This window comes from Hordeum vulgare, chromosome 7H (genome assembly GCF_904849725.1).
Source record: "Hordeum vulgare subsp. vulgare chromosome 7H, MorexV3_pseudomolecules_assembly, whole genome shotgun sequence".
NCBI classification, from domain to species: Eukaryota; Viridiplantae; Streptophyta; class Magnoliopsida; order Poales; family Poaceae; genus Hordeum; species Hordeum vulgare.
Genome location: NC_058524.1, coordinates 95,321,224 through 95,331,948, shown reverse-complemented (window position 1 = coordinate 95,331,948; position 10,725 = coordinate 95,321,224).

Here is a 10,725-nt window from a genome sequence, read left to right as displayed (position 1 = left end):
TTAGCAATCATTGTAGAAGCAATAGTTGGCGCGACAACCACATGACGACACGATGATGGATATCATGATGATGGAGATCATGGTGTCATGCGAGTGACAATGAAGATCATGCCAGTGCTTTGGAGATGGAGATCAAAAGCACAAGATGATGATGGCTATACCATGTCACTTATTTGATTTGCATGTGATGTTTATCTTTTATGCATCTTATTTTGCTTAGAACGACGATAGCATTATAAGATGATCCCTCACTAAAATTTCTAGATAAAATTTTGTTCTCCCCAAGTTTGCACCATTGTGAAAGTTCGTCGTATCGAAGCACCTCGTGATGATCGGGTGTGATAGACTCTTCGTTCGCATACAACGGGGGTAGGCCAGTTTTGCACATGCGTAATACTTGGGTTAAACTTGACGAGCCTAGTATGTACAGACATGGCCTCAGAACACAGGAGACCGAAAGGTCGAACATGAGTCATATGGTATATATGATTAACATGGAGATGTTCATCATTGAAACCACCTCATCTCACGTGATGATCGGACTTGGGTTGGTGGATTAGGATCATGTCACACTTTCACAACCTGGGGGGTTTCGATTTGAGTGGGAGGTCATTAGTAATTTGATTAACTGAACTAATTATCATGAATGTAGTCAAAATGTCTTCGCAAATTATGTTGTAGATTAATAGCTCGCGTTATAGCTCCCCTGTATTTTGATACGTTCCAAGAGAAAACTAAGTTGAAAGATGATTGTAGAAATTATGCAGACTCGGTCCATGATATGAGGATTTTCCTCATTGTTGCATAGAAGGCTTATGTCCTTCATGCACTGCTCGGTGCACCACTCCCTCAAGTGTCTTCTATGGGTGTTGTGAACATATGACACACATGTTCTAGTGACTACTTGATAGTTCAGTGCGTCATGCTTTATGACTTAGAATTGAGGCTCCAATGATGTTTTGAACGTCACACATCATATGAGATGTTTGGAATTTTAGGCTCATTCCCATGTTGAGAGGTATGAGACCTCTGGCAAGTTATTTGAATACAATATGAAGGATAATAGCTCAATCAGTGAGCATGTGCTCAGATTGTGTGGGTGCTACAGTCGCTTGAATCAAGTGGGATTTAATATTACATATAAGATATTTATTGACACAGTTGTCCAAGTCATTGCCACGAAGATACTAGAGCTTCGTGTTGAACTATAACATACAAGGGATGGAGAAGATGACCCCTGAGCTATTCGCAATGTTTCACGCCATGAAGGTACAAATCAAGAAGGGGCATCAAGTGTTGATGGTTAGTCAAACCACTAGTTTCAAAAAGGGCAAGGGCAAGATGGGAAACTTCAAGAATGGAAAGCCAATTGTCGCTCAAGTGAACAAACCCAAGGTTGTACCCAAACCTGAGACTGAGTGCTTCTGTGGTAAGAGGGAATGATCACTGAAGCAGAACTGCCGCAAATACTTGTCACATAAGAAGGCTGGCAATGCGAACAAAAGTATATTTGATATACACATGTACCTTACTAGTTCTCATAGTAGCCCCTGGGTATTTGAGACCGGTTCAGTTGCTAATATTAGTAAATTGAAACAGGTATTTCACAATAAAAGGAGACTGGCTAAGGGCGAGGTGATGATGTGTGTTGGAAGTGTCTCCAAGGTTGATATGATCACCATCGCACACTCCATCTACCTTCGAGATTAGTGTTAAACCTAAATAAATGTTATTTGGTGTGTGTGTTGAGCATGAACATGATTGCATCATGTTTATTGCGAGACGGTTATTCATTTATGTTCAAGAATAATGGTTGTTTTGTTTACATGAATAATATCTTCTATGGTCATGCACCCAATGTGGATGGTTTATTGAATCTCGATCATAATATTACACATGTTCATAATATTGATGCCAAAAGATGCAAAGTTAAGAATGATAGTACCACTTTCTTGCGGCACTGCTGCTTAGGTCATATTGGTGTAAAACGCATCAAGAAGCTCCATGCTGATGATCTTTTGGAATCACTCTATGAATCGCTTGATACATGTGAACCATGCCTCATGGGCAAGATGACAAAAACCGTGTTTTTGGAACAATGGAACGGGTAAATGATTTCTTGGAAATCATACATACAGATGTGTGCGGTTCAATGAGTGTTTAAGAGCATGGTGGATATCATTATTTTCTTACCTTCAGCGATGATTTGAGTAGATATGGATATATTTACTTAATGAATCACAAGTTTGAAACGTTTGAAAAGTTCATGCAATTTCATAGTGAAGTATAGAATCATCATAACAATAAGATAAAATGTCTATGATATGACCGGAGGCAAATATCTGAGTTATGAGTTTAGTATGCAAGACAATGTGGAAATTGTTTCACAACTCACGCCACTTGGAACACCTTAGTGTAATAGTGTGTCCGTACATCATAGTCGTGCTCGACTGGATATGGTGTATACTATGATGTCTCTTATGGACTTGCACTATCGTTTTGGGGTTATGCACTAGTGACAACTACATTCGCTTTAAATAGGGAAACATCTAAATCCATTGAGATGACACCTTATGAATTATGGTTTGACAAGAAACCTAAGCTGTCGTTTCTTAAAGTTTGGGGTTGTGACGCTTATGTCAAAAGGCTTCAGCCTGATAAGCACGAACTCAAAGCACAGAAATGTGTCTTCATAGGATACCTTAAGCAAACAATTGGTTACACATTCTAGCTCAGATCCAAAGGCAAGATCTTTCTTGCCAAGAATGGATCCTTCCTAGAGAAGGAGTTTCTCTCAAAATAATTGAGCGGTAGGAAGGTAGAACTTGATAAGGTTAGTATATCTTCACTTGAATTGAAAAGTAGCACAACACAGAATGGTGTTCCTGTAATGCGTACACCAATTTAAGAAGAAGCCAATGATGATTATCATGAAACTCCAGATCAAGTTACTACCGAACCTCGTAGGTTGACAAGGACACGTACTACCCCAAGTGGTAGTAATGTCACTATCTGTAATGCTCGAATTGTTGCAAAGGGGTTTTCAACAAGTTAAAGGGGTTGACCTCTATGTCACTTTCTGACTCGTAGCGATGCTAAAGTCTCTTGGGATTATGTTAGTAGTTGTTGCATTTTTCGACAATGAAATGTGGCAGATGGATGCCAAAACATTGTTTCCTTAATGATTTCCTTAAGGAAAGGTTGTATGTGGTACAACCAAAAGTTTTTGTTGATCATAAGGATGCTAAAAGGAATGTGAACTCCAGTGGTCTTTCTATGGACTGGTGCAATCATCTCGGAGTTGGAATATGCGCTTTGATGAGGTGATCAAAGCTTTTGGGTTTATACAAAGTTTATCAAGAGACTTGCATTTACAAGAAAGTGAGTGGGAGCACTATAGAATCTTTGATAAAGTATATGTGGATGACATATTGTTGATCAAAAATGAAATATAATTTCCGGAAAGCATAGAGGGTTGTTTGAAATGAGTTTTTAAAGGAAGACCTAGATAAAGTTGCTTAAATATTGGGCATCAATACCTATAGAGATAGATCAAGATGCGTGGTAATACTTTCACAAAGCACATACCTTGACAGGATTTTGAAGGAGTTCAAAATGGATCACTCAAAGAATGAGTTCTCGCCTAAGTTATAACGTGAGAAGTTGAGTAAGACTCAAAGCTCGACCACAACTAAAGAAAGATAAAGGATGAAAGTTACCCCTATGCCTCGGTCAAAGGGGCTATATTGTATGTCATGTTGTGTACTGCATGTGATATGTGCCTTGCCTTTAGTCTAGACAAGGGGGTACAAGAGTGATCCAGGACTGGATCACTGGTAGTAGTTAAAATTACCCTTAGATACCTAGAGAGGACTAAGGAAATGTTCCTCGGTTATGGAGGCAATAAAGAGTTCGACGTAAAGGGTTATGTCGATGCAAGCTTTGGCACCAATCCGGATGACTGTGAGTAGCAAATCGGAAACATATCGTGGATTCGTCATTTGGAATAGCTCCAAGTGGAGCGTCGTAGCAGCATCTCCAATATGACATGGAGATTTGCAAAGTACACGCTGATACGTCTCCAATGTATCTATAATTTATGAAGCATTCATGCCATGTTGACAATAATCTATATGATTTTGGTATGATTTTATTAGAATTAACCTGAACTGATGTTATTTTCATCAAAACTACCATGGTGTCGTTTTTTGTGCAGAAATAAAAGTTCTCGGAATGGGCTAAACATTTACGATGATTTTTATGGACCAAAAGAGACCCCCGAAGCACCAGAGCTAGGCCAGGAAGTGGATGAGGAAGCCACAAGCCTGCTGGGCGCAACCACCCCCTTAGGTCGCGCCCCTGCCTTTGTGACTTCCTCCGGAACCTTCTGGACGTGAGACCGACGCCAAAAATTCCTATAAATACCAAAACACTCGGATAGAAACCTAGATCGGGAGTTCCATCGCCGCAAGCCTCCACAACAATGAAAACCCAATCTTAGCCCTCTCCGGCACCCTGCTGGAGGTGGTCACCATCACCGAAGGCCATCTTCATCATCGCCATCATCACCATGGAGGCCAAGGACCAGAGGGAGAACCTATCCCCACCTTGGGGGAGGCCATGGAGGAGGAGGCACAAGGGGGAGACCCTCTCCCCCTCTCTCCGGGTGGTGCCGGAGTGCCATCGGGGGAACCATCACCGCGGTGATCGTCTTCATTAACATCACCATCTTCATCACCATCCTCATCTTCTTTCAGAGGTCCACTCTCCCACACCTCGCTGTAATCCCCTACTTGAACATGGTGCTTTATGCTACATATTATGATCCAATTATGTGTTGCCATCCTATGATGTTTTGGGTAGATTACTCTTGCCCTTTGGGTTGATTGATGATCTAGATTGTTGTGAGTTGTATCTTTATTTTGGTGCTGTCCTATGGTGCCTTCCATGCCACGCGCACGTGAAGGATTCCTGTTGTAGGGTGTTGTGATACGTTCATGATTCGCTTATAGTGGGTTGCTTGAGTGATAGAAGCATAAACCCGAGTAAGGGGGTTGTTGCGTATGGGATAAAGAGGACTTGATTCTTTAATGGTATGGTTGGGTTTTAGCTTAATGATCTTTAGTAGTTGCGAATGCTTGCTAGAGTTCCATTCATAAGTGCATATGATCCAATTAGAGAAAGTATGTTAGCTTATGCCTCTCCCTCATATAAAATTGCAATAATGATTACCGATCTTGTTAACAATTGCCTAGAACAATTCCGCACACCAACCCATAATTATTCCACACTCGTTGTTTGTAATATATTCTAAATTTATTGTAACAACACCTATTTTTATTTTCTAGTTCTCTATTATGATGCAAATCTATTCTCATCATACCCACAACGTAGTTTTATTTCTCGTTTCTAGTTGGAAGCAAACGTTCGGCGTACGTAGAGTCGTATCATTGGAAGATAGGACTTGAGAGAATATTGATCTTAGCTTTAGATCCTTGCGGGTTCGACACTCCATGCTTATCACTTCCACCTTTGGAAATTGCTACGATGGTTCCTTCCACTTGGGGATTATCAAGCTCTTTTCTGGCGCCGTTGCCGTGGAGCAATAGCGTGGGGTTGGTATTCTCGTGTGTGCTTGTTTTCTTTCTTCACTAAGTACATTTTGTTTTCCCTTCTTGATTTCTTTATTGTGGGTGAAACAAACAAAAAAATTAAATAATTAAAAATACAAAAAGAATTACTTGCCCCTTATGCCTTAGAAGTTTTTCAAAAAGAGAAGTGAATGGAAAGTTGTGCATTGGAGAAGTGAGGGTCGACCTTGAACACTTGTGTTCATGCTCATGGAAACAATGTAGAATTTTTCATGGAAGTTTCTCAAAAATAATTATCCCCATTGTATATATCCATTATATTATAAAAATAATGTGCCAAAATTTGGTTTTAGGACGATTAGATAGCTTGTTTGCTTTGTGCAGTTCAAAATCAGAAACTTTATTTGTAGTGCGTGAATTTACGTTTTTTCCTGGAATGTCAAAAGTTTCTGAAATTTTACACAGTACTTCTATACAAAAAGTTTATTTCATCCTAATTTGTTATAAATTGTTTGAGTTACTGAAGTATACTAAGTTTCCAGATTGCTACAGACAGTCCTGTTTTTGACAGATTCTGTTTTCTATGCATCGTTCTCATATTTTGATGAATATATGGGTAGTACCGGGGGTATAAATCATTTTGAAGGTTGAATACATTATATATAATGCTAATATGAATTTTGAATGAGTTCACAACGGTACTTAAAGTAGTAGTGTGCTTTATTATACTAACGAATCTCACGAGGGTTTTGTTAAGTTTTGTGTGAATGAAGTATTCGCAAATCGAGGAGGTATCGATAAAATAAGAATACAGAGAGACAAGAGTTCAAGCTTGGGGATTCCCAAGGCACCCCAAGTAAATATTTCAAGGAGGCTCAAGCATCTAAGCTTGGGGATGCCCCGGGTGGCATCCCATCTTTATTCTTCAACAATTATCGGTATACCTCGGTTTTTGTTTTGTTCACATGATATGCGTCTTTAGTGATTTTCTTCTCCTTTTATGCACCCTTGTAGTATGAGATAATCCTTCATTGATTTATAGAATGCTTCATGCGCTTCACTTAAATCTTTTGAGTATGGCTTTGTAGAATGCTCTTTGTGCTTCACTTAAATCTTTTGAGTATGGCCTTATAGAATGCTTCGTGTGCTTAACTTATATATTTTAAGCTTGGATATTGGTTGATATATATTAATTGTAGAATTCTCTATGAACTTCACTTATATATTTTAGAATATGAATAAAATCATCATCGGAATTAGGCTTGGAAGATCATCATTCAAATAACCATGCCTAGCTAAAAGGCATTAAAGAAAAGTGCTTGTTGGAAGACAAACCAAAACTTTTACCTTCTATTTTTATGAGTTCACGTGATTAAGATACTGTATTAATCATGTTTTGTGACTTTTATTTCATAAAGTGCCAATTAAAGCCTTTGGGATGACTAACAGGATGAGTAGAATTGATGCTGAACCAAAACAGAAACTTTTGACTCCAGTAGAGGAATTTTCATTTTTTACTGGAGCGTGATAATGATCTGAAATTTGTACACAGTCTTTATATACAAATTCTTATGGTTTTACTAAATTGTAAGAATTTTTAGAGATAGTGAAGTATGGCTATACTACAGATATTCAGAGACTGTTCTGTTTTTGACAGATTCTGTTTTGCATGCATATTTGCTTATTTTAGTGTTTCCATAGCTTATATTCAGTAATATAAATTATGGTAATGACAGAATATAGTAGGTATCATGTGGGAACAATTATGAATCTTGTCTTGACAATACCTAAGTGAATGATCTATCTTTATTATACTAACCCTTCTCACGAAGTTCCGTTAAGTTTTGTGTGATTGAAGTTTTGAAGTTTTGGGTGAGGCACCGATATGAGTAGAACAAGGAGTAACAAGAACCTAAGCTTCGGGATTCCCAAGGAACCCCCAAGGTAATATCCATGTAATACTCAAGTGCCTAACCTTGAGGATGCCCTGGAAGCATCCCCTCTTTCGTCTCTAACGCTATCGGTAATCTACTTAGAGCTATATTTTTATTGATCACATAATATGAGTTTTCCTTGGAGCATCATTTTATTATGTTGATTTATGTTAGGTGTTATTTATAATTTTGTTTTCAATAAAAAAGGTTCCAAGAATTGCATTAGGATGCTTGCATTGCATGGTTCGATGTGTAATGTGTAAAAACAGAAACTATTGCTGTAGAGTTTGAATTTTTATATTTTACTGGAACCTGGAAAGTTTCTGAAATTTTTACACATTTTTTTCATATAAATTTTATAGCATGTCCTAGATTTTCATAATTTGTTGACTTACGAAAGTACACTGTTTTCATAAATTGCTATAGACTGTTCTGTTTGGACAGATTGCTGTCATAGTTTTGTTATCTACTTATCCGATAGTTTCCATAGCCTATATTGGTAGTTATAAATTGTGGAAATAATACTATACAGCACCTAATGTTTAGAAATTATTGTGAAACTTGTCTTGGGAGTACATGAAATGTTGATTTGTTCTTATTCGTACTAACCTATCTCACGAGTTCTTTTTGAGTTTTGCGAGGATGAAGTTTTCGAGAATAGGTGAAACCGGGATATGAGAAGATCGAACAAGATACAAAAGCTCAAGCTTGGGGATGCCCAAGGCATCCCAAGTAAATATTTCAAGAACACTCGAGCATCTAAGCTTGGGTACGCTACGCATCCCACCACTCTTCGTCAACTATCGGCTAGCCTATGTTGAGCCTAATTTTTTTTCATTCACATGTTGCGTCCTATTCTTGGAGTGCTATTTTTTATTTTGCTTGCTGTTTAAATAAAATACTCAGATCTGGAAATCTTTATTAAGATAGAGAGAGAAATTCCTCACATAGCTACTTAATTGTTTGACTACTGACTGATCTTCACTTATATGTTTTGGAGTAGTTTTGTCATTTACTTTTGTGCATCACTTATATCCTATGAGTAAACGTTTGAATGAATGGAATATCATAAATATGAAATTATATATGTTTTATATGCTTATACCATGGGGATTAATGACTTCACATATAAGAAGTATAGGTGGTAAAATTTATTGAAAGATAGCAAACATGACATTGGTCACTTGAACAATTCATGAAACAATATTGAAGGAAGGGAGATTTCACATATAAATATACTATCTTGGAAATATTCTATGATTGTAAATACCCGTTATTATTTTCAAACTGGAGCAAATTATTTGAAGATTGTACAAGGAAGACAACGTAATGAGTTATGCTTGGGTATATTTGTATAGAAGTTATATTGATATGGATCCTCCAACATGTGGTGCTTGCTTCCACCTCATACTAGCCAAAACTTCCGCACCAAGTAGAAATACTACTTGTGCATCCAAACACCCTTAAACCCAAAGTTGTACCATATGAGTCCACCATACCTACCTATATGTCGTATTTACCTGCCGTTCCAAGTAAATTTTCATGTGCCAAACTCTAATTCTTCAAATAATATTCTGTTTTGTATGCCTCAATCGCTCATATAGTGACTAGGGGTTGTCGATATCTTCCATGCTAGGTGGGTTATTCTCATGATATGTGTTGATTCACTATCGTTCACAAAAAAGTGGCTGCTATTCGGTATGCCCATTTCCATGCTCAAAATTCAAATCACAATATAATGAGACCAAACTCCCCCAGGATTGTTGTTTGTATGGAGGTACCCGTGGATTCAGCTCGCCATGGAGTGTGATTGATTGGTGGAGGGACAATAAAAACTTTACCATTCTATTTGGGAACCGCCTATAATGTATCTAGCACAGAAGATGCCGAGATCTATCGGTTGTTATGTTAAAAATGAAAGCATACCGCTCAAAATTATTATTCATCTATGTTTTAAAAGCTTGAGCTCTGGCACCTGTGCAAATCAATGCTTCCCTCTTCGAAGGGCCTATCTTTTACTTTCTAGCACTAACCTTTATAGAAGAGTCATGGTGATCTTCACCACTTCCTATATTTTGCATTTTTCTCTTGGCAAGCATCATGTGGTGGGGAAAGATCCAAGCATATATGGCCATTCTAATATATTTGATCATGAATTATTATTATTGACAATTATCTATATGATAAATAAGTCGGGAGGCGAAACTTTAAGCCCCTATCTTTCTCTATGTTTGACGGATGCCATTTGCTCTTAAAATATGCTTTGAGTGTTAGCAATCATGGAAGGCTATATGATAGTTGAGTATGTGGAATTTGCTAAATCAAAGATCTTACATAGACCCTTCGTGAAACTAAGATGAATTGCAATTGTTCGATGACTAGGATTATGGATTGTTAGTTTTCAAGAAACTTCTTGGTCTATACTTTAACATGTGAATAGCTTGTTACTTGATCATGAGAAGTTTTATGAGATGAGCTACTATTTATGGTTTATATTCATGCTAGAAAAAGTGATTGGAAGTATCATTTGTCAAACTTGTGCACTTGTTAGCATTCACACTTCATAAATTATTTCTTTTATTATTTACCTACTCGAGAACAAGCAGGAATTAAGCTTGGGGTTGCTGATACGTCTCCAATGTATCTATAATTTATGATGCATTCATGCCATGTTTATAATAACTCTATATGATTTTCGTACGATTTTATTATAACTAACCCGGACTGACAAAGTGTTCACCACAACTACCATGGTGTCGTTTTTTGTGCAGAAATAAAAGTTCTCGGAATGGACTGATAATTTACGGTGATTTTTTCTGGACCAAAAGAGAACCCCAAAGCACCATTGCTGGGTGAGGAAGTGGATGAGGAAGCCACAAGCCTGGTGGGCATGACCACCCCCTAGGTCGCGCCCCCTGGCTTGTGACTTCCTCGAAAACCTTCCGGACATGAGACCGACGCCAAAAATTCCTATAAATACCAAAATCCCTAGAAATAAACCTAGATCGGGAGTTCCGCCGCCGCAAGCCTCCAGGGCCACGAAAAACCAATCTTGGCCCTCTGTGGCACCGTGCCGGAGGGGGTCGCCATCATCGGAGGCCATATTCATCATCGCCATCATCACCATGGAGGCCAAGGACTAGAGGGAGAACCTCTCCCCACCTTGGGGGGATGCCATGGAGGAGGAGGCACAAGGGGAA